This window comes from Hemiscyllium ocellatum, chromosome 42 (genome assembly GCF_020745735.1).
Source record: "Hemiscyllium ocellatum isolate sHemOce1 chromosome 42, sHemOce1.pat.X.cur, whole genome shotgun sequence".
NCBI classification, from domain to species: Eukaryota; Metazoa; Chordata; class Chondrichthyes; order Orectolobiformes; family Hemiscylliidae; genus Hemiscyllium; species Hemiscyllium ocellatum.
The window spans coordinates 6164217-6190633 of record NC_083442.1 but is presented as its reverse complement, the minus strand read 5'-3'; the positions used below and the strand labels follow the sequence as shown (position 1 = coordinate 6190633).

Sequence of the window (26417 nt, the reverse complement as noted above, 5' to 3'; positions counted from 1 at the left end):
TTCCAGCATTTGCAGTCCTCACTTTTGCATAAAATGCTTATAGTCTGGGCTCAGGCACAGATACATTTAATCAGTAACTTCAAGTGTCTTTTTTCCTTTCTCTCTCTCTTGCAGTAAGTCTAGTGGTGATTCTAATCTTAGTTCGGGGCAAGTGTGGTTTGTCTAAAAGCACCACTCATTATCTGGTGGCTATGACAACGTCGGATCTGCTATTCATTGCTTTCGAAATTGTACTTCGCTGGTTTCCAACATATTATTATCCACAGTGTTTCCTGGACATCACTCCTGTGTGTAGTGTCATCTATGTACTGACCTGCTGGGCCATTGATTGTTCTGTCTGGTTCACCGTTACGTTCTCTTTTGATCGATTTGTCACCATTTGTTTTCGTCAGTAAGTATTGGACAAAGACTACTCCAATTAGGGTTCTAGCAACAATTTGCATTTTTTAAAAAAAAAATGTTCCCAACTATTTTCGATTAAAACCTGGAAAGATCATCAACAATGTTCCATGGCTCTGTTCTACCAGGAACAGTTACTTTACTGACCGCCGGTGGGCAAGGTTTCAATACTTTGAGCAATGTTTAACACCAATGCTCCCATTCACTTTTATTCTCTTTCTCAACGTTCTGACTGTCGGACACATCTCTGAGGCCATTACGGTGTGTAAGAGACTCAGGGGTCAGAGAAAAATAGAGAATGACCCAGAGATAGAGAGCAGAAGGAAATCTGTGATCTTACTCTTTGCCATATCTGCAAGTTTCCTACTTCTCTGGTTGCTGGATATTTTACGTTTCTTTCGTGTCGCACATTCCTTGGATTCCACTGCTTTCGGTGTTTTTTCACAAGCCTCATATATGCTGCGGGACCTGAGCTGCTGCACCAATGAACTTGTTTATGTGGTGACACAGAACAGTTCCAGAGACCAGTTAAAGCATGCCCTGAAATATCCAATTATAAAAATAATTCAATTGATGAATAAATCCAAGTAACAGAGAGTAAACATTAAAGGCAGCAGATAATGGAATGAGGGGTCCAGGTGAGGAATGGACTGACAGGAGAAGGAGGAGCAGCAACACGGTAACACTCCTTTCCTAATGGGCAATTTCTCCTTTCCTAATGATTCCATCTGAGGAGCGAAACCAAAGAGACTGGAGGAGCAAAACAGTGGGAAGTGTTGTCTGCAATCAGCAACCGTTAATAGAAAGCTGGATAACAAAAGTATAACTGAAAGAGGAATCAGACATGCACAGAATAACATCATCCCCAGCAACCAGTTGTCAGTGAGAGAACCAGATACAAGGTCAATGACCTGGAGGCAAGTATCATCGGTCACTGCAGGCCGGAGTGGGAACAGCAATGGCAGGCTCCTGTCCTCACGGAATTCGCTCATCCACTCATCTGGACACAACTAAATAAAAAAGGGAATGTTCCTATTACGCAGAGTAATATACTGTAAATAACCGTGTCTTTTGATTACAGATGTATTTTCAGCAATGATTTCCTTTCTCTGGTTCCATTCCCTTCCCCCCGGCCTGATGCTGATATCACTCCCTCTCTTTATTTGGTTCTTTCCACCAATCAGCCGCTGTGTTGGTGGGGAATCCACGGCCCAGTCAGAGGGCTCAGTGACAGACCGGATCCGACACTGGGGAATGGGGTTGGATGTGACAGATGAGCCAACCCCCCTCAGTGCTGCCATGAGAAGGTTTTGTGGCTCTCACTGACTCCATTGTGCTCAGTGGGAACTGACTCTGGGTGACTCTGTTTGCTTGGGCCTTCATAATGGAGCCTGGGATCAATTGAAAGATCGATGGACCATCTGTAAAACAGCTCCTAAAACCAAACCTTGTATCAGCTCCTGATTGGCCGGTCTGATCAAGGTCCTGTTTAACACTGAGGTAAACCTCCTTCACTGTTCACTACCCCACCACCACATTTGGAGCCGTCTGTCACCTTACTGACCATCGGAGACAAGCAGGAGGCTGGAAGAACCCAGCAAGCCAGGTAGCATCAGGAAGTGGAGAGGTCAATGCTTCGGGAGTGGGGGTAAGGGGAGCTGCTGATAAAGGGTGGGCATGGGGGAGGGCTTTGGGTGGGGAGAGGGATGGAGTGCAAAGGTGAACATAGGTAGTGGGTACGGCCTGATCGGTCAATGTGAATCCGATTGGTGGCAGGGAGGGGTGGAAGGGAGGGGGTGGGGTTGGAAAGGGAGTTGGTGGTTGGGCAGGGAGGTTATTTGAAATTGGACAACTCAACGTTGAGTCCTCCGGGCTGTAGGCAGCCCAGGTGGAAGATGAGATGCTGTTCCTCCAATCTGCGATCTGATTCACTGTGGCAAGGCCTCACTGGACCTTGTATTGGTTAATGGGCCTGGCCAGCTGACTGACCTTTCACTGGGACAGCATTTTAGAAACAGTGATCACAACTTCTTCTGTTTTAAGATCGCTACGAATAAGGATAAGTCAGGACCTTATGGGAAAGTCCTGAATTCGGAGAGGGTAAATTAAGACACTATTAAGCAGGAGCTAGGGAGAGTAAATTGGGAAGAGCTGTTATTGAGCAAGTCCACATTTCCCATGTGGGAGTTGTTTAAAGACCTGCTGATCAGACTTCAGAATGGGTATACTCCACTACGGAGGAAGGACAGGGATGGCAAGGGATTGTGAGACCAGGTCCAGTTATTCTGAAGACCAACCGTGGGAACATTTTAAATAGTCTGAAACATTTTAACACCATTTTTATCATTCACTTTTGTTCTATTTCCCAACATTCTGACAGTGAGGCAAATCTATGAGGCCAATAAGGTGTGTAACAGACTGATGGGTCAGAGAAAATTGGAGAATGACCCAGAGATAGAGAATGGACAGAATTCTATGATCTTGCTCTTTGTCATATCTGCCAATCTTCCCCTCCTCATTTTTCAGCCTCTCCCCCAGATTTTACATTCCTGCAATTCCTGCCCCATGTCTGTTTCCACCCAATATTGCTCTTCCCTCACATATTTTGCCTCCCCCCGAAAAATGCGCCTCCCAGTCTCACCCTTCCCCCCGCTCTCCCTGTGCAGCATTACTCAAACTGCCCCATCCCCATCATTATCACCCCCCCTCCCCCACCAACCCCTTTATGTTTGGGGGGGGAGACACAGTGAGCACATGCAGACACTTACTGACCTGTGGAGGGACTGCCTCACTGCACAGTAAGAGCCCAGGCCCCCTCTCCCTCCCCACCCCCTGAGACAGGGACTTTATGGAAACTCCCTCAATCATTGTCACTGCCCCCTCCAGAATATTGTGCCCTTTCCCCTCCCCCCAATTATGTTCCTGCCCACAACCCCCTTCCCCTCCTCCCGATGTTCAGTCTCTTCGCCAACACCTCCCCAGGATCTCTTGTCCATTACCCCCTCACCCAAATATCGGGTCCCTTCCCCAATATTCTATTCCCCTATGTTTACTGTCCCATTCCCCTGTAACACCCTGACCCTGGCTAATTTGTGACCCCATCCTCAATTTCCCACCCCCCTTGGAATTTTCCAGCCCCACCCATTTTCCCCACCTTCCCCTATCGAATTGCACCCTCCCTGTGCACCTTCATTTACCCCCCACCCCAACTGTCCCCTCTATCCATACCCCCCATCTCTGTATAAAAACCCCCTCTGTGTCTCCATTGTGTACAATTCCCCACCCTCCCTCACCACCCCCACCCCTCACTGTGTCCCAGGCCCTGGGCTGGAGGGGGTGGGGGACATAGGGAGTGTGTGCAGAGACTGATCGGCCATTTGACAGTGTGTGCCTTCATGCACAGCAAGATCCCAGTACCCAGGCCTCCCCCCGCCCCACCCCAACCCCACAGTTTGGACAACAACAGGAGACCCAGGGAACAGCAAGATCCCACTGTGTTAATGATATGTGCAGCACCATATGGTACTGAGTCCAAATCACCCTCAGGGACAGGAGTATAGAGAGGGAGGGGTGGGGGGGGGGTAGAGAGACAGAGTGTATTATGTGTGTGTGAGAGAGAGAGATACTGAGGAGGGGAGAGAACACAAACAAGATTAGGGACAGAGAAACAGAGACAGACACAGAGAGAAAATCCCAGGGTTGGTGGTGTGAGGGAGGGAGAGAGATGGGAGTTGATTAAGTCAAAGCCAAGATCTTTTGAATCAAAAAACAAGAAAAACAAACAAAATCCCATCACTGAGTGACTTCCCAAAGCTCCCCATTTTATCAGCACATTCCCCTAGTTTTAAACCCAGAGAATGGGAACAGATTTCACTGGGACCCGGGGGTAAATGCTTTCTGACTGACCCTCCACCCCAAAGGTTTATTTTCTGAGACTCGATGGAGGGGAGTCAGTCTCAGAGCCTGGATCTTGCCCCTCCCTCCGGGTTTAACCTGCCCCTTCCAGCTGCTTCTCTCACTCCCTCCCTCCCTCACACACTCTCTCTCTCTCTCTCCTCCAGTCCTTCCATCTGTCTCCCTCTCTCATTCTCTGTCTTCTCTCCCCACTCTCCCTGTCCCAATCCCCCTCTCCATCTCTCCGCTCAGCTTCCTCCTGCTCTCGAGAATGGATGGTTCTCTCTCCATTCCCCTTACATTCTGATTGAAATGCCCTCCCCTCCCTCCCTCCCATTAAAAGTGAGTTCACATCTCCCCGCCCTGTCCTGTAGATACTCGCCCCGTCACTATCACATTGTGGGGGAAGGGGGAGGAGAGGTGGAGGGGTCTGGGCTGGGGAAAGGAGGGATGATACACCCCACCCACTATCAGACCATCAGCAAACGGAGCCCGGGCCCTGTAGACAGGCTCCTGTGATGTGTAAGGGGCAACCCGCAGGCTGAGGGGTGCACAGCAAGATCCCACAGGCAGCTGGGGTGTGGCATACCTGGGGTATTTCCTCTTCTTTACCCCCTGCCAGAACGACTCCCATCCCCCAGCAACAAACCCTCCACAAGCATAATACCCGCCCCTGTAATTTACACGCAGCAAAATCCCAATAATACCAGCACTTTCCAAATCTGGTGTCTGATGATGAGTCTCTCTCTGTCTGTCTCTCCCTGCCTGGAATCCCACATCCTGTCCTCCACACCCCTCCCCATTAAAATGACGACAAGTCACAGGATGGGCCATTGATGCACAGTGCGATCCCACAGGGTAGTCCCCTTCATGCTCCAGAATGTGCGCAAATCCCACTTTACATCCGGCAGGAGGCTGTGGATTTCTGTGTGTGGGATGTTTTTATTTGTTTGAAAAATCAACCAAAGAAAGACAGAGAGAAATAGATCCCCTCCCAGATACTTAGGGAATTGGTGATCCTGTGTCTTATCTGTGTGATTATCTCATTTGGTCACCCTTGTTGCAAGGTAGGCCACTCTGCAGGTAGTTAGAGACACAGCAAGATCCCACAAGTAGCATTATTCTGATATTAGAACAAATCTTTGGAGAAAGTTTCTCATTTAAGGTTTTAATTCCCTCCTTGGGGAGTCCTGTCTGTCAGACACTCACTGGGGATTGATGTATTTATGTCAAACCCCAGGCTTCAAACCTGTTTTTAAAACGACAGGGCCGCAATCTGACAGGAGCCAGTTAACCAGAGGCCCCTAAAACCCAGGGATCCCCCAGAGGAGATTAAACCTCGGGGTAAATAAACATACAACTCACGTGGACCCCCACAGGGTGCAGCCTGTCGACCAGGCCTCAGGCCTCAGGACTGTGTCCCCTCTGGAGAAAGCTCTTGTTCAAAAGTCTCCTGATCCCAAAGTTTCTCTCTTTGAATCTTCAAGTGGCCAGCGAGATCCCTTGGGAGGAAAGAGACAGTATTAGATGAAAGACAAAGGAGGAAAATCATTACAGGGAGATAGCACAGCAAGATCCCAGGTTTTCCTCTCTCAGTGACACAACAATCTCTCAGCAACATCCAAACACAGACACATTGGGCGATGAGCTGAATTTTCATGACAAAGCTTTGGAGAAACTTTGAAATAATGAGTTTGCTGATGAAAACACTTACTGTCTGCAGTGACAGCATTGGGGCAGCTGGGGCACAGCAAGATCCCACATGGTACAATGCAGCAGCAGCTAATTCTCTGATCCCCCCTCTGTGATGCTGCTTCAGTTTAATTATTTCCTGTCACCCCAGAATCAAACTTTGCAGCGATTTCACAATCTCAAAATGCCTCTCCCTCTCTCTCCCCTTCTGTTTCCCCATCTCTCTCAATTTTTCAAATCTCTCTCTCACTCTCTTTCTCTCACTGTCGAATTTTCTCATAGAACATAGAACATAGAACATAGAAAGATACAGCGCAGTACAGGCCCTTCGGCCCTCGATGTTGCGCCGACCGAATCCTACCTAACCTACACTAGCCCAATAACTTCCAAATGCCTATCCAATGCCCGCTTAAATGACCATAAAGAAGGAGAGTTCACCACTGCTACTGGCAGGGCATTCCATGAACTCACAACCCGCTGTGTAAAGAATCTACCCCTAACATCTGTCCTATACCTACCACCCCTTAATTTAAAGCTGTGTCCCCTAGTAACACCTGACTCCATTAGCGGTAAAAGTTTCTCAGTGTCGACCCTATCTAAACCCCTAATCATCTTATACACCTCTATCAAATCTCCCCTAAACCTTCTCTTCTCCAATGAGAACAGCCCCAAGTGCCTCAGCCTTTCCTCATAAGATTTTCCTACCATTCCAGGCAACATCCTGGTAAACCTCCTCTGCACTCGTTCCAATGCCTCCACATCCTTCCTATAGTATGGCGACCAAAACTGCACACAATACTCCAGATGAGGCCGCACCAGAGTCTTATACAGTTGCAACATGACCTCAGGACTCCGGAACTCAATTCCTCTACCAATAAAGCCCAGTACACCATATGCCTTCCTCACATCCTACCCTCTCTGTAACCAATGTTACTCTGACTTTATGACAAGTTTTTAGAGAGTGTCACATCATTTGGGTTTTAATCCCCCCTCAGGGAGTTCTGCCTCTCAGATCCTAGGGATGGACACAGAGTCATAGAGATGTACTGCATGGAAACAAACCCTTCGGTCCAACCCATCCATGCCGACCAGATATCCCAACCCAGTCTAGTCCCACCTGCCAGCACCCGGCCCATATCCCTCCAAACCCTTCCTATTCATATACCCATCCAGATGCCTCTTAAATGTTGCAATTGTACCAGCCTCCACCACATCCTCTGGCAGCTCATTCCGTAAACTCACCACCCTCTGCGTGAAAATGTTGTCCCTTAGGTCTCTTTTATATCTTTCCCCTCTCACCCTAAACCTATGCCATCTCCCTGGACTCCCTGGCCCCAGGGAAAATACTTTGTCTATTTATCCTATCCATGCTCCTCATAATTTTGTAAACCTCTATAAGGTCACCCCTCAGCCTCCGATGCTTCAGGCAAAACAGCCCCAGCCTGTTCAGCCTCTCCCTAAAGCTCAAATCTTTCAAGCCTGGTAACATTCCTGGCAACATCCTTGTAAATCTTTTCTGAACCCTTTCAATGTTCACAACATCTTTCCGATAGGAAGGAGACCAGAATTGCATGCAATATTCCAACAGTGGCCTGACCAATATCCTGTACAGCTGCAACATGACCTCCCAACTCCTGTACTCAATATTCTGACCGATAAAGGAAAGCATAACAAACGCCTTCTTCACTGTCCTATCTACCTGCGACTCCACTTTCAAGGAGCTATGAATCTGCACTCCAAGGTTTATTTGTTGACCTTACCATTAAGTGTATAAGTCCTGCTAAGATTTGCTTTCCCAAAATGTAGCACCTCACATTTATCTGAATTAAACTCCATCTGCCACTTCTCAGCCCATTAGCCCATCTGGTCCTGATCCTGTTGTAATCTGAGGTAACCCTGTTTGCTGTCCACTACACCTCCAATTTTGGTGTCATCTGCAAATCTACTAACTGTACCTCTTATGCTCGCATCCAAATAATTTATGTAAATGACATACTTTAATGCCAGGCTTCAAACCTGTTTTAAAAATGACAGAGCCGCAATCTGACAGTAGCCAGTTAACCGAGGCTCCTAAAACCCAGGAACCCCAGAGGAGATTAAATCTCGGGGTAAATAAACACGCAATCCATGTCGGCCCCCACGGGATGCAGCCTGTCGACCAGGCCTCAGGCCTCAGAACCATGTCCCCCTCTGGATCTTGACCAAGGCTTCCCTCGGCCTGAACATTTTGGATCTTCACGTTGCAACTTTCCCAACAAAAGTTCATCTGGATAAAAGAAGGAAAAGATTATTCGAAAGGGAATGCGGGAGCATTTTGAAGGCAACTTACGCAGCAGGATCCCAGGTTTAAAAGCACCTCTGCCCATTGCCAATGTATTAATATACCTAACACAGTCAGCAGTTAGGATGGAACATGGTGTGGGAGCAGATCTTTGAGGAGAAAGTGAGAACTGGAGATGCTGGAGATCAGACCTGAAAATGTGTTGCTGGAAAAGCGCAGCAGGTCAGGCAGCATCCAAAGAGCAGGAGAATCGATGTTTGGGGCATGAGCCTTTCTTTAGGAAGAAGGGTTATGCCAGAAACGTTGATTCTCCTGCTCTTTGGATGCAGCCTGACCTGCTGCGCTTTTCCAGCAGCACATTTTCAGCTGGGAGCAGATCTTACCAAATATTGGAGGAGGATAGTGAGGGAAAGGCATCAGATTATTACACTCTGCAGTGACCTGGGATCGATTGCCTTTTACTGAAAACAGTTCCGAGCTTGTACGTGCTTGTAGCTCCATCCAGTCTGAAACCCTCATTACCCTCTATCCTGTCTCCTGTCTCTGAGTCAATGGCATATTCATTCCCAGGATAGGGACAAAATGTGGCTAGATACAGGGTAAATCTCCCTCCACACTGTCTGCATCGAATACTCCCAGGACATGTGCAGCATGGGGTTAGATACAGAGTATAGGTCCCTCTGCACTGTTCCTATCAAACACACACAGGATAGGGACAGCATGCGGTTAGGTACAATGTTAGGCAGCATTGTAGACAGTGCAGATGGTACCTTAACATTACAAAGGGAGATTGATAGACTGGGTGAATGGGCAAAGCTGTGTTAGATGGAGTTCAGTGTCAGCAAGTGTGTGGGTATCAGGTTGGAGTACAGAGAGGGAGCACAAAGGAGGTTTACAAGAATGGTGCTGGAGCTCAGGGGTTACATTCTGAGGGGACACTCGACAAATGAGGCCGTTTACGTCCAGAATTGAGAAAGTTAAGGGGTGATCTGATCAAAGCCTTCAAGGTATAAACAGGATGAGACAGGATCGATCAAGATCAACAATTCCCACAGGTTGGAGATTCTAGACCGAGAGGGAGCAGAGTCTGAGAATGAGGGCCCAGAGCGTTCAGGAGAGATGGTAGGAAGCACTTTGACACACAAAGGTTGGGAGAGGTTTGGGACTCTCTTCCACAAACAGCAGTGGATGCTGGATCAGTCGTTCAGGTTATATCAGAGAGAGAGACATTTTTGTTCAGTGAAGATATTGAGGGATATGGGCCAAAGGAAGGAATGTGGAGTTAGGCCACAGATCAACCATGATCCCATTGAATGATGGAACAGGACAGAGGGGCTGAATGGCCTCCTCCTGCTCATATGTTCCAAAATAACAATCTCCCTGCACTGTCCCTATCAACCCCTCCCAGGGCAGGGACAGGATGGGGTTAGATCCACAGTAAAGCTCCCTTTACTGTATCCCCATCAACCCCTCCCAGGGCAGGGTCAGAACAGGGTTAGATACAGAGTAAAGCTCTCGCTACACTCTCCCCATCAACCCATCCAAGGATTGTTTAACGGAGCTTTAATATTTGAAAATGCTTCTATTATTCTGTCATTCATTGTCCCTCAGTAACTCTGCGTGCGCGTGCGCGTGCATATGTGAGAGACTGAGAGAGAGAAACTGAGACAGAGACCAGGGCCCTGCATTACTGGGTCAGGTACTGTTGTGGAGAAAATATAGAGAACCACCGGGAGACGCAGAGAGTTCTTCAAGAAGTCGGTTGTTTATTTGCAAACATAAAACTGTGACACAGAGAAAGCAGATTCTCGAATGCTCCAGACCCTCAGGGTCCATGGATTTTTATATCTTTTGTTATCATGTTTCTGTGAGCTTATCAGCATGTCCAACTATATTAATCAAAGTACCTCACTCCAGCTACACAATAAACCAGTGACGTTAGTTCCCATTGTCTCTTTAGTTGTACATTCTACTTGATGTTATTCTAATGTCATGATTAGATATTTATTGCTAACTCTGCTGCAGTGATCTTCCATTGCAGACTAACCTATCATGATAGATATTTAGCTATTCCATCTATTACAATAGTCTCCTGTCTCAAGCTGACTCTACTTACTATTAATTAGATATTTTAATGTCATGTCTGAAATATTTCCGGTCCCAATCCTGTCATAATAACACTTAACAGAGAAACTTGCTTTATTACTTGTGTTCTCTCATCTGACCATAGTGACCTTTCAGCCTTAACCTTACCCTGCTAATTGGTGTAAGAATGTTCCACTATGGTTCTCCCATCCTGTCCCTGCCTTCCACAGACCACAGGTTCCCAGTGGGCTTCATGCTTTAACCCTTCCCATGCTTTCATCGTCTTTATTTTCCATCGACCTCACTCCACCAACAATACCATTCGTTAGTTAATCAGGATGGAAGACAGCACCAATTCTCAGGAAGTGTTTTACTGTTTTTGTTTTTGTTAAAATGCTTGGGTGGTGTGCTGGCTCAGTCAGGAGACTGTCTGTGTGGAGTTTGCACATTCAGCCCGTGTCTGCGTGGGTTTCCTCCCACAGCCCAAAGATGTGCAGGTGAGGTGAATTGGCCGTGCTAACTTGCCCAGAGTGTTCGGGGATGTGTAAGTTAGGTACATTAGACAGTGGTAAAATGTAGAGTAATGGAGTAGGAGAATGGATGTGGGTGGGTTGCTCTTTGGAGGGTCAGTAAAGGTAGATGATACTTTGCTGTGAAGTGAAGGCTGAATCTGCTGTGATCATTTTGAGTCTGACCATTTGCAGAGAAACACCTTTAAGTTCAATCTTAAAGGAACACTTTATTGTTTGAGGGCTTGGACTTCGGAGTAACCTAATTAAGATGTCACTGAGCAACTTCCCACTTGGCATATCTAGCAAAACATGAGTGAAGTTCAGAGATGGGCATATAGGTGACAGTCTCTAAACATTGTAACAAAAATTCAGAAGTTGGTCAATCTCAGATTACTATGTATTATATTATGTCATAAATAGATTAGATTCCCTCCAGTGTGGAAACAGGACATTTGAACCAACCAGTCCACACTGACCCTCCGGAGAGTAACCCCCCCAGTCCCATTTCCCTCTGACGAATGTACCTAACACTATGGGCAATTGAGGATGACCAATTCACCTGATCTACACATCTTTGGACTGTGGGATGAAACCGGAGCACCCGGACGAAACCCACACAGACACAGGGAGAATGTGCAACATTCCAGTATCCAACTCAGAGATAAGTGGGCAACACCAACACACTGGTTTGCACACTGAGCAAATCCTTTCAGGTGCTGTCTTTCACAACAACAGACCTGCCATTAGATAGCAACTTTAAACTCAAGAAATTCCAATACAATCAGTGGTAGTGACCGGACAATCTATTATTTCCTTTAAACAATCATAGAATCAATCCAGTGTGGGAACAGGCCCTTCGGTCCAACACGTCCACACTGAACCTCCAAAGAGCAACCAATTGTGGGATATAGGAAATTTATGTTTCTTCTGCAATTCTAAAATTCATTATATAAAAAATAACTGAACTCCATCATTGTGCAATTGTTTCAGCCAGGAGCTGAATCAACAAGAATGTGAACTCTGTGGAGGAAATGCTAATTGGTTTGCTAAGGATGTAACAAATGGTAAAGCCATTTAGAAGGGCTTTGTGATAAGATGCTTTGAAAACAGACAGTTAAACTCAATATGCCTGTATAAACATCTGTTTCCCACTTTTACAGAAAGAGGAACAAAACCACAATTAAACGAGTCTTAATAATAAGATGCTAAGAGGAGCAGCACCAATGGAAGGAGTAAATCATAGTTAGGGAAGCAGGCAAAGGGCAAACAGCCCTGAGAATAGGAATGAGCATGCTTTTCACAGACAAGACCGGATAAGACACGAGATAAGCAGGAGGGTCTCAGGGAAGTGGAGGATGTAAACAGGGGGGGAAACAATGAAATAAGGAAAAAATATGTGGTAACTAAATTGTATAAATATCGAGTATTTGTTGAATTCGGTGTGTTTTGTCCCTGCCTTGTGGACATCACACCCACTTGCAAGTGTGAAATAAAGAGCTCTACTGATTCAGATCTTGTCTCGGACTGAAATTACTGCAGTGTGTGAGCTTTGTTTCTCACAATTGGTGCCCAACGTGGGGCAGGCCGGGAAGTTCTTCCATCGCCGGGGAGATTGGCTGTCCCTGGACACTGGGAAGACGCGTCCCGTTCCCCATTGAGGAGCGGGCTCGTGTCCCGGTTTGGTCCGCTCCCTTGGGCGACTGGTACGAATCCTACAAGAGAGACATCTGAATCTGACAGTGACAGGCAGTTGATAGAATATACGGCGGAAAAGGGCCAGGCAACTCTGTGCACAGACCAAGGTAACAAAACTGACTTTTAAGTATTGCCTTGGTGGCTGGGATTGAGTATTAGTAGTTAGTAGGGGACTAACGAAGGAACTCAATATGGATTATGCCGTGGATAAGGGACAAGCCTCTGGGGATAACAAGGCAATACTTGTAAAGAGGAGGCGGGGTCCCTTGCAGTATACCTCCTGAAAGTCCGTTGGGGAGGATGTTGCGTGAATGGACGCGCAATACTTGTACAAGGGTAAAGGATAAAAAGAGAATGATTAAATATTGTTGCTTTGTATGGACTAAGGAATCCATTTCTCGTCCCGCCGCCTTCAGGCCAAAGTATGGTTCGGACGAGGATTGGGTATGTCAGTATTTAGAGTTGTATGTGCATGCAAAACAACCTTTTAGCCAAGAAGAGGCGGACTATGCGTCCTGTTGGAGAGGCAGTTTGGGAATGCTGGTAGTGAAGACAAAGGATTCCCCCTCTGCCCCACCCAGTCCCTGGGATCCTATTAGCTGTTTGCCCCCACCCCCCGTACCATAGAATCAGATTAGGTGAAGACGGGGGAGGAGGGGAGACAGACAGACAGGGACAGGGGACAGATGACTCACAAGAGGAAGACGAAGGGGCGGTGGACGAGGATGTTGTTGTTCCTGACCTTCACTCCTCGGTAGAAGAAAGAGAAGCTAAAGTAGATGTAGAGGAGGCCTCCGGAGGACTTAAATCAAAGCATAAGGGGGCAAAACAAAAGAAAAAGGGGAATAACATAACGACTTGTCCCCTTCGGGAGGTACCAATAAGGGACAAGGCGATTGGGTTTGTGTGTGTTCCCCTCACCAGTGGGGAGGTCAGAACATTTAAAAAGGAAATGACAGTCCTGGTTGAGGATCCAGTAGGATTGTCTGAACAAATTGATCAATTTTTGGGGCCCAGTCTGTATACGTGGGCTGAGTTAATGTCTATTTTGAATATACTATTTACTGGGGAAGAAAGGGGATTTATATGGGGATGGTGGACAGGGAGAGATGAAGTTTCCCCTCAGAGACCCCCAGTGGGAAAATCAAAACCCGGAGCATAGAGCAGAAATGAGAGATTGGAAGACCTGATTCTAAAAGGAATAAGGGAGGCATCTCCGAAGTCGCAGAATCTGACTAAAGTCTTTGAAGTTAGTTAGGAGAAAGATGAGACTCCTTCAGTTTTCTTGTAGAGATTAAGAGACTCAATGCGAAAATATTCTGGAATGAACCCTGAGGACCCAGTGGCACAGGGTCTTTTGAAAGTACATTTTGTGATAAAGGCATGGCCAGACATACAGAGAAAGATACAGAGGATAGAAGGGTGGAGTGAAAAACCATTAGATGAACTGTTAAGAGAGGCACAGAAAGTGTTTGTAAATAGAGAGGAGAGACAGAAACAGAAGGCGAAAATGATAGTAGCTGCGGATGATGATGTAATTAGGAGAAGAATGGGACCAATAGTGAGCAACCGGAGCGGGTGACAGCATGTAGGACAGAGAGGAAAGGGGAGAGGGAGAGACAAGGAGGAGCATTTGATAGAGGGTTTGAGCGACAGGGGCAGAGATGAAGGTCTTCACAGGCAGGATGCTATTATTGTGGAAAGATAGGGCATTTTAGGTGGGAGTGTCCTGATCTACAAAGGGAAGCAAGGGCCATTCCGCTTATGAATATTTATCATGAATAGGGGTGTCAAGGGTTCTTGCCCTCAGGGAGCCACCAGGAACCCTTGATAAACTTGAAGGTGGGACCCTATAGGGAAGAGGTAGTCTTCCTAGTAGATACGGGGGCAGCACAGTCATCGCTGAATTTTAAACCGAAGAAAGTAGAAATGTCAACACAGTCAATTACTGTTTCCAGGGTAAAAGAGGAGGGATTTACTGTCCCAGTATTTGAACCTATGATGATAGAAGGTCCTAAGGACAGGGTCACAGGGGAATTGTTGTATATCCCGATATAGGAAGTAACTTATTAGGGAGAGATTTAATTATCCTCTTAGGACTGGAGATTGGAATTCAGGAAAAAGAAATATTGTACATATGGCAATGTTGACAGAGGATATGGAGAGAGAGAGAGATAGACCCTATTGTATGGGCTAGGGAAGGGAATCGTGGAGGACTACAGATCCCTCCCCTTGAAGTAAATTTAGAAAGGAAAGGGGACATTGTCTGTGAGCGACAATATCCCATTTCCATAGAGGGTAAATGAGGACTGCAGCCAGTAATAGAGGGACTGATTATAGATTGAGTAAGATCCCTCATGACCACAAATGGTTTAGTGTGATAGATTTAAAGGATGCCTTTTGGGCTTGTTCCTTGGCGGAGGAAAGGAGGAATTTCTTCACCTTTGAATGGGAAGACCCCAAGACAGGAAAGATTGGGGACACAGCAATACTGGTGGACTGTGCTCCTCCAGGGGTTTACAGAATCCCCGAATTTATTTGGACAGATGTTGAACAAAATGATGATGTGAGAGATTATGGCTGTCCTACACCAAGGCAGTCATTGGGGAGTACAAGCAATGTGTGATTTAGTTCTTAGGGAATATGGATGTAAAGGAATATATACAATTGATAATCAGCAGAAAAGTAAATAAAAAAGTCTTGAGAAAACAGACCCCAGGAGGAAGAGACCCAGGATTGAGACCCTTCCAGAGTATACAAGTAGATTATACTGAGTTACCCAGGGTAGGGAGACTAAAATATATGTTGGTTATAGTAGATCATTTATCCGGTTGGGTTGAGGCATACCCCCTAGCTACTGCCACTGCGAGTGGGGTGTCTAAAACAATATTGGAAACACTCAAACGACAGCTCTCTAAATTAATAATAGAAACCAGACTCCCTTGGACCAAATATTTACCTATAGCTCTTTTGCGAGTACGAACAGCCCCAAGGAAAGATTTGGGACTATCCCACTATGAAATCTTATTTGGATTACCTTATCTGGGAACGAATGGAGAATTGCCAATTCCCGAAACTAAAGATTTGTTCTTAAAGAAGTATATACTGGGCCTGTCCTCCTTTTTGTCTTTCCTCAGGAAACAGGGTTTATTGGCACAGACTCCACCCCTAGAATTCACCGTTCATCCCATCCGGCCGGGAGATTGGGTCTTAGTAAAATCATGGACAGAGACTAAATTGCAGCCGGACTGGGAAGGGCCGTACCAGGCTCTTTTAACGACCGAAACGGCAATAAGGACGGCGGAGAAAGGCTGGACACTCGGATCAAAGGGACAGTGGAATCTCCAGTTGAGGAAGAAGTCTGGACAGTCGAATCAACACAAGACCCGCTGAAACTCAGACTAAAGAGACTTTGAGTAACTGATTATACAGTGGCGACGTGAGCGCAGGATTATTTCTGTAGGATTGTATATTGAGTCATTCTGTGCTTCAGCATGATGTTTAAAGTACTGGGAATGCTTAGAGTTATGATGCTAGCCCTCTTAGTATTGGGATTTTGTCAAATATCCTTTTCATATATATTATAAATGGTTCCTGAGTCTGATAATCCACAAGTAATAGACACTGATGCATGCAGCTTAGTCAATTGTGGGGATGTCGATATTCAGAGACAGTACCGCAGTTCAGAGATACATCTTAAGTCCTATGGGGATGGCCTTGGGGATGGTACTTGGTGTAATAGGGATAGAAATAAAAGCACATGGGAAACACTTCGTGGGCTGTTGTTTTCGAATTAGCGTAGGACAGGGAAAACGGGCGGAATTACTGGATAATGAGATACAACCTTTCACCCCTCCCACTGATCCTAAAGTAGTAAAAATTAGAGAGGTAAAGGACTTGAAACAGACTCTCGAAATAGAAACTGGATACGGGGATGCAAATGCCTGGGTTGAATGGATAAAGTATACTGTAAAAAGTCTGAACAAAAGCAATTGCTATGCATGTGCCTCCGGTAGGCCAGTGGCTCAGGTTATTCCCTTTCCGCTCGGGTGGAAGCGAGACAGGCAGGGCATGAAATGTATGATAGCCCTGTATCAGGGTGAGACTGCATGGAATGATAGGAATTGTACCTCCCTATCTTTGATGTTCCCTCCCTTGGAGAAGAAAGATGTACAAGTTTCCCCCGCATTTTCCGCCGCAGTTGGAAACCACACGTCATGTGTGCATAGACGAGGTACAAGTCGGTCTAGAGATTTGGGGGAGCTCAAATTGTGTACAGAGATTAAAAATGTTACCGAAACGAAGAAAGGAGGGAACTACTCAGCACTAAAGGTTCCCCGAGCGGATCTGTGGTGGTACAGTGGAGGCAAAATATTGAGACCCACCCTACCTCCGGATTGGATAGGGATATGTGCAATTGTACAATTGGCAATTCCATTTACCCTGGCATTTGAGAAGGAAAAGATAGTAGGGAAACAGGGAAGGGATAAGAGATCACTGTTAGACACTTCTTTCGATGACAGGATTTATCTCGATTCGATAGGAGTCCCTAGGGGGGTACCTGATGAGTTCAAGGCTCGTAACCAGATTGCGGCAGGCTTTGTGTCAGCTCTCTTTTGGTGGGTAACAATTAATACAAATGTAGATTGGATAAATTACATTTTCTATAATTAACAGCGATTTATAAATTATACAAGAGATGCAGTTAAAGAAATATCAGACCAGCTTGATGCGACAAGTAGGATGGCATGGGAAAACTGAATGGCCCTTGATATGATTTTAGCATAAAAAGGGTGTGTGTGTATGTGATGGTAGGAGGAAGCTGTTGTATCATACCCTGTATACGAGGGCTCAACCAGAGACTGATTGAGACAACCTTAATGAAACAGATGCCCTTAAAAGGAAATCTGACAAAATAACTTTATCAACTAAATATTGAGGAGATGAGTGAGACCAAAATGGATGAAATTTCCGAAATGATGCTTGCGAATTTCGGGAGCAATGCTTAAAACAACAAAATGCAGAAGGTAACAAATGGTAAAGGAAGAAAAGGGGGCAATTGTGGGATATAGGAAATTTATGTTTCTTCTGCAATTCTAAAATTCATTATATAAAAAATAACTGAACTCCATCAGTGTGCAATTGTTTCAGCCAGGAGCTGAGTCAACAAGAATGTGAACTCTGTGGAGGAAATGCTAATTGGTTTGCTAAGGATGTAACAAATGGTAAAGCCATTTAGAAGGGCTTCGTGGTAAGATGCTTTGAAAACAGACAGTTAAACTCAATATGCCTGTATAAACATCTGTTTCCCACTTTTACAGAAAAAGGAACAAAACCACAATTAAACTAGTCTTAATAATAAGATGCTGAGAGGAGCAGCACCAATGGAAGGAGTAAATCATGGTTAGGGAAGCAGGCAAAGGGCAAACAGCCCTGAGAATAGGAATGAGCATGTTTTTCACAGACAAGACCGGATAAGACACGAGATAAGCAGGAGGGTCTCAGGGAAGTGGAGGATGTAAACAAGGGGGGAAACAATGAAATAAGGAAAAAAATATGTGGTAACCAAATTGTATAAATATCGAGTATTTGTTGAATTCGGTGTGTGTTTTGTCCCTGCCTTGTGGACATCACACCCACTTGCAAGTGTGAAATAAAGAGCTCTGCTGATTCAGATCTTGTCTCGGACTGAAATTACTGCAGTGTGTGAGCTTTGTTTCTCACACCACCCAGACCCATTCTCCTACCCCATTACTCTACATTTTACCGCTGTCTAATGCACCTAACTTACACATTCCTGCATTCATCTCACCTGCACATCTTTGGGCTGTGGGAGGAAACCCATGCAGACATGGGGTGAATGTGCAAACTCCACACAGACAGTCTCCTGACTGAGCCAGCACACCATCCAAGCATTTTAACAAAAACAGAAACTGTAAAACACTTCCTGAGAATTGGTGCTGTCTCCATCCTGTTTAACTAACGAATGGTATTGTTGGTGGAGTGAGGTTGATGGAAAATAAACACCATGAAAGCATGGGAAGGGTTAAAGCATGAAGCCCACTGGGAACCTGTGGTCTGTGGAAGGCAGGGGCAGGATGGGATAACCATAGTGGAACATTCTCACACCAATTAGCAGGGTAAGGTTAAGGCTGAAAGGTCACTACGGCCAGATGAAAGAACACAAGTAATAAAGCAAGTTTCTCTTAAGTGCTATTATGACAGGATTGGGACCGGAAACATTTGTGACATGACATTAAAATATCTAATTAATAGTTAGTAGAGTCAGCTTGAGACATGAGACTATTGTAATAGATGGAATAGCTAAATATCTATCATGGCAGGTTAGTCTGCAATGGACGATCACTGTAGCAGAGTTAGCAATAAATATCTAATCATGACATTAGAATAACATCAAGTTGAATGTACAACTAAAGAGATAATGGGAACTAACATCGCTGGTTTATTGTGTAGCTGGGGTGAGGTACTTTGATTAATATAGTTGGACATGCTGATAAGCTCACAGAAAAATGATAAAAAAGATATAAAAATCCATGGACCCTGAGGTTCAGGGGCATTCGAGAATCTGCTTTCTCAGTGTTACAGTTTTTTGTTTGCAAATAAAAGACCAACTTCTTGAAGAACTCTCTGCGTCTCCTGATGGTTCTCTAGTTTCTCCACAACAGTACCTGACCCAGTAATGCAGGGCACTGGTCTCTGTCTCCGTTTCTCTCTCAGTCTCTCACGTATGCACGCGCGCACGCACACACAGAGTTCCTGAGGGACAATGAATGACAGAATAATAGAAGCATTTTCAAATATTATAGCTCCGTTAAACAATCTGGGTTGGGTTGATGGGGAGAGTGTAGCGAGAGCTTTACTGTGTATCTAACCCCATTCTGTCCCTGCCCTGGGAGGAGTTCATAGGGACAGTGCAGGGAGATTGTTATTTTGGAACATATGAAGAGGAGGAGGCCATTCAGCCCCTTGAGCCTGTTACATTATTCAACGGGATCAGGGCTGATCTGTGGCCTAACTCCACATTCCTTCCTTTGGCCCATATCCCTCAATATCTTCACTGAACAAAAATGTCTCTCTCTCCGATATAACCTGAACAACTGATCCAGCATCCACTGCTGTTTGTGGAAGAGAGTCTCAAACCTCTCCCACCCTTTGTGTGTCAAAGTGCTTCCTACCATCTCTCCTGAACGCTCTGGGCCCTCATTCTCAGACTCTGCTCCCTCTCGGTCGAGAATCTCCAACCTGTGGGAAATGTTGATCTTGATCGATCCTGTCTCATCCTGTTTATACCTTGAAGGCTTTGAAGAGATCACCCCTTAACTTTCTCAATTCTGGAGGAAAACGGCCTCCTTTGTCGAGTGTCCCCTCAGAATGTAACTCCTGAGCTCCAGGATCATTCTTGTAAACCTCCTTTGTGCTCCCTCTCTGTACTCCAACCTGATATCCACACACGTGCTGACACTGAACTCCATCTAACACAGCTTTGCCCATTCACCCTGTCTATCAATCTCCCTTTGTAATGTTAAGGTACCATCTGCACTGTCTACAATGCTGCTAACTTTGTACCTAACCCCATGCTGTCCCTATCCTGTGTGTGTTTGATAGGAACAGTGCAGAGGGATCTATACCCTGTATCTAACCCCATGCTGCACATGTCTGCTGGGAGTGTTCGATGCAGACAGTATGGAGGAAGATTTACTCTGTATCTAACCCCATGTTGTCCCTATCCTGGGAATGAAGACACCATTGGCTCAGGGACAGGAGACAGGATAGAGGGGAATGAGGGTTTCAGGTTGGAGGGAGCTACAGGCACATACAAGTTGGGAACTGTTTTCAGTAAAAGGCAATCGATCCCAGGTCACCGCAGAGTGTAATAATCTGATGCCTTTCCCTCACTATCCCCCTCCAATCCCTGGTAAGATCTGCTCCCACACCATGCTCCACCCTAACTGCTGACTGTGTTAGATACAGTCATACATTGGGGGTAGGCAGGGGTGCTTTTAAACCTGGGATCCTGCTGTGTAAGTTGCCTTCAAAATGTTCTCACTCTCCATTTCAAGTAATCTTTTCCTTCTTTTATCCGGATGAACTTTTGTTGGGAAAACTCCAACGTGAAGATCCAAAATGTTCAGGCCGAGGGAAGCCTTGGCCAAGCTCCAGAGGGGGACGTGGTTCTGAAGCCTGAGGCCTGGTCGACAGGAGGGAGGGAGGCCAGAAAAAAGATGGATTGGCGATAAAACAGAATGGAAAGGGAGGTGGAACAACAGAGAGAGGGATCGACAGAAGGAGAGGGAGGAAGGGGGAAAGTGGCAGTGGGGAGGGAGGTAGAGGGAGAGGGGAGGGAGGATGAGGGAATGGGAGGATGGGGAAGGAGAGTGAGGGGGAGGGAAGACCAAGGGGGGAGGGAGGACGTACAGGGGAGGGAGGACGATGGAGGACAAAGGCGGAGAGAGGCTGGGGTGGGAGGGTGAAGGGGAAGGGGGATGGATGGGGAGGGAGGATGGGGTGGGAGGGCGATGGGGTGGGAGGGGTTGGGGACGAAGGATGGGGTGGGAGGGGAAGGGAGGGTGAGGGAGGACAAAGGGGTGGAATAGGCCAGGGTGGGGGGGGGGGAAAGAAGGTGAAGGGGGTGAGGACAGGTAGAGGAACCCACTCGGTTGGTCAATGGGAGAAATGAATCGAGTGAGAGGGAGCAGTGGGAGGAAGTTGGGGGATGGGGAGGGAGGTTATTTGAAATTGGAGAACTCTGTATTGAGTCATCCGGGCTGTAGGCTGCCCAGGTGGAAAATGAGATGTTTTCCTCCAATTTGTGGTGTGATTCGTTGTGGCAATGCAGGAGCTCGAGGATGGTCATGTTGGAAAGGGAGTGGTTGGGGGGAATTGAACTGGGCGGTGACTGGGAGGTCCGGTCAGTCCCTGTGGGCCCGGCTGTGATGCCCGGAGAACCGTTCCCTAAGTTTCCGTTGGATCTCCCTGATGTAGAGAAGCCCACACCGGGAGCACCTGATGCTGGAAACACGGTTGGAGGAGAGGCAGGTGAACCTCTGTCTCCCCTGGAAGGAGGGTTTGGGGGCCCTAGGTGGGGTGGGGGTGTAACAGCAAGTTTTGCATCTTTTCCGGTGTCAGGGGAAGGTACCTGGGGGTTTGGGGGGTGAGGGTGGTACATACCCAAGGAGTGTCAAAGGGAACGGTCCTTGTGGAAGGCAGAGAGGGACTGGCCGGGGCAGGGGGTGACCATGGGGCTGTTGTGACATTGGGACAGGGGCTTGGGAGATGCTCACTGCAGAATCCTCCCCAATCGCCTGGTTCTGGTTGTTATCTCAGTGTTCGGGTTTTTCCAGTTATATTCAGGGAGAACCCTCAAGATTTGATGGGGCCAGACGGGGCCGGGCAGGGACTGACAGGCGACAGGTCGGGACTGATTGGGGACAGGTGGGGACTGATTGTGGACAGGGGCGGGGGACTGATTGGGGACAGACGCAGAGATGTCCCCCACCCCCCTTCACCCCCTTTCCTTCCCCCTCCTTCTCACACTTCCTTCCAACCAATCTCCTCCCCTCTCCACTTCCTCCCTCTCCTGCCTATCTCCTTCCAGTCCTCTCTCCACCAATCCCCTTCCCTCTCCTTCCTCCCCTTTCTCCTTTCCTCCCCTCTCCACCTCACCCCTCCTTCCTCCCCCCAGTCCCCCCTTCCCCTTTCTCTCTACCTCTCCTCCCACCTTCTCCTCACCCTTTCCAATCCCCCTCCTCCCCTGCCCCCTCTCCTTCCCCTCCTCTCCTTTCCCCTCCTCTCCTTCTTCCTCTCTCGTTCCCCCATCTCCTCCCCATTCCAACCCCCTCCTCCCTTTCTCCTCCACCTTCTCCTCCCCGTGTCCTCACCCCACCTCTCCTTCACCCTGTCCTTTGTCCCCTTCTCCTTGCCCCTCCTCTCCTTCACCCCCCTTCTTCCCAACCTCTTTCACCCTCCTCTCCTTCCCAACCTCCTTCCCCAACTCTCCTTCTCGACCTCCTTCACCCTCCTCTCCTTCCCAACCTCCTTCCTCATATCCTTCCCCTCCTCTCCTTCCCACCTCCTTCACCCTCTTCTTCCCCACCTCCTTCACTCTCTTCTCCCCCACCTCCTTCACCCTCTTCTTCCCCACCTCCTTCACCCTCCTCTTCTTCCCCACTTCCTTCACCCTCCTCTCCTTCCCCATCCTCTCCTCCCTCCTCCTTCTTCCTCGCCTTCTTGCATTCCTCTCCAATCCCTCCCCTCCTTCACCGTCTCCTTCACACACTCTCCTCTTCTTCCACTCCCCTGATCTTCCTCCTCCCTTCCCCCTCTCTCCTTCCCCCCTTCCTGTCCTTCCCTCTCCACTTCTCCCTCCTTCCTCCCCATCCTTCCCCCACTCACCTTCTCACACTTAGCTCTCCCTCCTCCTACCCCCTCCCTCCTTCCCCCTTCCCTTCCCCACTCTTCCTCCTCTCCTTCTCCCCACTATTCTCCTTCCCCCCCTCTCCTTTTCCATCCTCTCCTTCCAACCCTCTCTTTCTCCCCTCTACTTCCCCTTCCCCCACCCCTCTTCTCCTTTCCCCTCTTCTCCCCTCCTACTCTCTCTCTCTCTGCCTCACCCCTCCATCCTCCTTAATTCTCCTTTTTCCTACCCTACCAATTGCCTCCCCCTCTACTCTGCCCCATCTCCCCTTCTTCCCCCTCCCATCCTCTCCTTCTCCTCTCTCCTTCCATCCCTGTTCTCCTTCCCTCCTTCCATCCCTGTTCTCCTTCCCTATCTCCTTCCCCTCTCCATTCACCACCTCCTTCCCTGTCTCCTTCCCCCTCCACTTCTTCCCTCCCCCTTTCCTTCCCCCCTCTCCTACTCCTTCCCTCCCTCACACCCCTCCTTCCCTCCCTTTTCCCTTCCCCTTCCCTTCACCCTCTACCTCCTCTCCTTCCCTCTTTCTCCCTTCCCTTAACTCCCTCTTCCAACCCCTCTCCTTTCCCCTTCTTCCCCCTAGTTCCCCCATTCCTATGCCCACTTCCTCCCCCTCTCCACCCCTCTCTACATTCTCTTTGCCCCCTCTCCTCCGCCTCTCCACGCCTCTTCTCCTTTCTCCTCTTCTCCCCCACCCACTCTTCCCACTCTCTACCTCTCCCCTCCAACATTACTTTCTCTCTTCTCCTACCCTACCAATCACCTTCTCCCCTCTACTCCACCCCATCCTCCCCCTCTCCTCCACCTGCTTCCTCCCCCTCCCACCCCTCCTCTCCTTCCCGTCTCTCATTCCCCGCTTCACGCCTCTTCTCCTTTCCCCTCTCCTTCCCCACTCACTCTCTCTCTCTGCCTTTCCCCTCCATCCCCCTTACTTTCTCCCCTCTCCTTCCCTACCAATCGGCTTCCACTCTACTCCACTCCCACCCTCTCCTCCCACCACTCCTTCCCACCCGCTATTTTATCCCCCCACTCTTCCCCATTCAATCCCTCTCCCCATCTCCTTCCATCCCGCCAGGCTGCCTCCTCACCCCTCTCCTTCACACCTTTCCCCATCTCCTTCTCCCTCCCACATTAACCCCTCTTCATTCCATCCTCCCTTCCCCCTCTCTCTCCTTCCCCTCCAATCCCTCCCCCATTCCCTTGCATTCCATCCCCCGCCTTCAACTCTCCCTCCCTCCCTCTACTTTCCACCATCAATCCCTTCCCCCACGCCTTCCGCCCCCCCCCCCCCCCCTCTCCTTTGCCTTTCAAATAATGCTGTCTCTTTCCTTGCTGGCCACTTGAAAATTCAAAGAGCGAAACTTTGGGATCAGGAGACCTTTGAGTAAAAGCTTTCTCCAGAGGGGACACGGGCCTGAGGCCTGGTCGACAGGCTGCACCCCATGGGGGCCCACGTGAGTTGTGTGTTTATTTACCCCGAGGTTTAATCTCCTCTGGGGGAGCCTGGGTTTTAGGGGCCTCTGGGTAACTGGCTCCTGTCAGATTGGGGCCCTGTCATTTTTAAAACAGATTTGAAGCCTGGGGTTAAAATAACTGGGGCCTGGGATATGACACAAATACATCAATCCCCAGTGAGTGTCTGACAGACAGGACTCCCCAAGAAGGGAATTAAAACCTTAAATGAGAAACTCGATCCTAAAACTTGTTCTAATATCAGAGTAATGCTACTTGTGGGATCTTGCTGTGTCTCAAATTACCTGCAGAGTGGCCTACATTACAGCAGTCTCTCCCCCCGAGGAGGAGATTTGATTTGGGAGCTGAAAATCAGACGATGAAGAGACAGAGAGAATCCAATCATTCTGCCGTGAGGAATCATCAGACAAGAGCTGGAACCAGAGAGAGAGAGAGAATAATCATTTACACACACACACACATAAAAGAATTGTGGGGTTCAGGCTGTTTCTGTGATTTTTACCATAAGGGGTGAGCTCTGGGCTGGAGGGGGAAGACAAAGGGGCAAAAGGGTTGGAGAGGGAGTTAATGCGCAGTCTGATCCGACAGATGATACTGCCTCCATCTCTCACTGCAGCTCCCATCTTCATTCCCGTGTTCCCCCTCTCTCTTCCCCACATCTTTCCTTCAATCCCCGTCCTTCCCATCTCCATCCTGTTCCCATTCCCTTGGAGATTCGCTTCCAACAACTCTCTGCCTCCTCACTCTTTTTCCTGGAATTATTTAATTGTTCAGTCTTTCCCAATCTCTCTATCGCTCTCCCTGGGCTTTTTCTCTCTCCTCCATCTGTCCTTAACACTCTCTCTCTCTCTCTCTCATTCTGTCTCCCCCCCACCAGGTATTTATTTTATTCTGCTTTCTGACTTTCATTCTCTTTGTCTTGTTCTCTCACTGGGTTTTATTCTCACTACCATTCCCCCCTTCACTGCAACCTGTCCCTCACTCTACCCCCCCCCCCCATTCCCCAGTCCCTCCCGATTGGGGGGGGGAAAGGGCGATGGGGGTGGGAAGGGCGATGGGGGAGTGGGAAGGGCGATGGGGGGGTGGGAAGGCGATGGAGAGGAGGGTGACGGAGGTTGGGGGGAGGAGGGTGACGTGGGGGTGGGGGGAGGAAGGTGACGGGGTGCAGAAGGGTGACGGGGTGGGGGAGAAGGGTGACGGGTTTGGGGGGGAGAAGGGTGATGGGGTGGAGGGGGGAGAAGGGTGATGGGGTGGAGGGGGAGAAGTGTGACGGGGTGGAGGGGGAGAAGGGTGACGGGGTGGAGGGGGAGAAGGGTGACGGGGTTGAGGGGGGAGAAGGGTGACGGGGTGGAGGGGGGAGAAGGGTGACGGGGTGGGGGGGAAGAAGGGTGACGGGGTGGGGGGGAGAAGGGTGACAGGGCGGTGGGGAAGGGTGATGGGAGGGGAAGGCGACGGGAGCGGGAAGGCGATAGGGGGGTAAGCACGGGTGTGTATGAGCAGGGAAGGGAACAGTGTGTGTAAGAGGGAGCATGAAGAATGAAAGCAAAAAGGAACATAGCAGGGTCTGAGTGATGTTTGTGAGGGAGGCCACACATACGAGTGGAATAAATTAACAGCACATACCTCAGGGATCTGCAGTGATGAAGCTCTCATTTGACCATAACTGGAAGAAATAACATTAAACTGTCACAGAGAGTTAAAATGCTCATTATTAAAGGTAGCGCAGGCTGGACATTGGCAAAGAGATTGTCATGGAGGATAGAGTTCAGATCCACAGTAAAGGGATCACACCAGGGCCTAACCAATGAACTACAGCAAAACAAGTTAACTACTGAATTATAGGTGAATGCTCAAACATACTCATCATTATACTTCAATGTAAACTCTCTGGCTGGAGCTTGTAGCTGAGACGTTAGCACAGAACTGGCATCAGAGAAACACTTCAGTTTTCATG

General features: G+C 48.1%; 1 long non-coding RNA gene across 1 annotated transcript; it reads right to left on the bottom strand.

Annotated features, from left to right (window-relative positions):
• Positions 1 to 1037: 1037 nt before the first annotated feature.
• On the bottom strand, positions 1038 to 26417 carry LOC132834846 (uncharacterized). Its single transcript, XR_009647254.1, has 5 exons — positions 26324 to 26417; positions 26087 to 26126; positions 24748 to 24876; positions 5659 to 5795; positions 1038 to 1409 (listed from the first exon to the last, which is right to left on the bottom strand). It is a non-coding gene; the product is annotated as an uncharacterized LOC132834846 (long non-coding RNA).